This window comes from Passer montanus, unplaced genomic scaffold (genome assembly GCF_014805655.1).
Source record: "Passer montanus isolate IOZ18808 unplaced genomic scaffold, ASM1480565v1 scaffold3682, whole genome shotgun sequence".
Taxonomy (NCBI): domain Eukaryota; kingdom Metazoa; phylum Chordata; class Aves; order Passeriformes; family Passeridae; genus Passer; species Passer montanus.
Genome location: NW_024368466.1, coordinates 72 through 1,084, shown reverse-complemented (window position 1 = coordinate 1,084; position 1,013 = coordinate 72). Strand labels below are relative to the sequence as shown.

The 1,013-nt window shown below is 44.2% G+C and overlaps 1 pseudogene; it reads left to right on the top strand.

Moving 5' to 3' along the window:
• Positions 1-3: 3 nt before the first annotated feature.
• On the top strand, positions 4-747 carry LOC120505894 (annotated as a pseudogene).
• Positions 748-1,013: the final 266 nt, after the last annotated feature.

Here is a 1,013-nt window from a genome sequence, read left to right as displayed (position 1 = left end):
ACCTCAGCAATTGCAATAAAACTAGGACTGGTGCCATTCCATTTCTGATTTCCAGAAGTACTTCAGGGCTCTTCTCTCATCACCGGACTTCTGTTATCCACCGCCATAAAACTTCCGCCAATCACACTACTCTTCATAACCTCGCCTTCCCTAAACACCACACTTCTAACCACCATGGCTATCCTTTCAGCAGCCCTAGGCGGATGAATAGGCCTCAACCAGACACAAATCCGAAAAATCCTAGCCTTCTCTTCCATCTCCCACCTGGGCTGAATAGCAGCCATTATTGCCTACAACCCAAAACTCACCCTACTCAACTTCTACCTATATACTCTAATAACTGCAACAGTATTCCTCACCTTAAACTCAATCAAAGTCCTAAAACTATCCACCCTAATAACCGCATGAACCAAAGTGCCCTCACTAACCGCAATATTACTTCTAACACTACTCTCACTTGCAGGACTTCCCCCACTAACAGGATTCCTACCCAAGTGACTCATCATTCAAGAACTAACTAAACAAGACATAGCCCCAACAGCAATAATTCTCTCCCTTCTTTCCCTACTTGGACTATTCTTCTACCTACGCCTGGCATATTGCACAACAATTACACTTCCCCCCCACACCACAAACCACATGAAACTATGACATACTAGCAAACCAACTAACATCCTAATCGCCATCCTAGCTACTATGTCTGTCATTCTTCTTCCCATTTCCCCCATAATCCTCACTATTGTCTAAGAAACTTAGGATTACCCAAACCGAAGGCCTTCAAAGCCTTAAACAAGAGTGAAACCCTCTTAGTTTCTGCTAAAGTCCGCAGGACACTATAAAGTGCGCAAGATACTACCCTGCATCTCCTGAATGCAACTCAGATGCTTTAATTAAGCTAGGACCTTATTTAACTCCTCTAGACAGATGGGCTTCGATCCCACAACACTATAGTTAACAGCTATATGCCCAAACCAACAGGCTTCTGCCTAAGGCCCCGGCACATAGTTAATGCG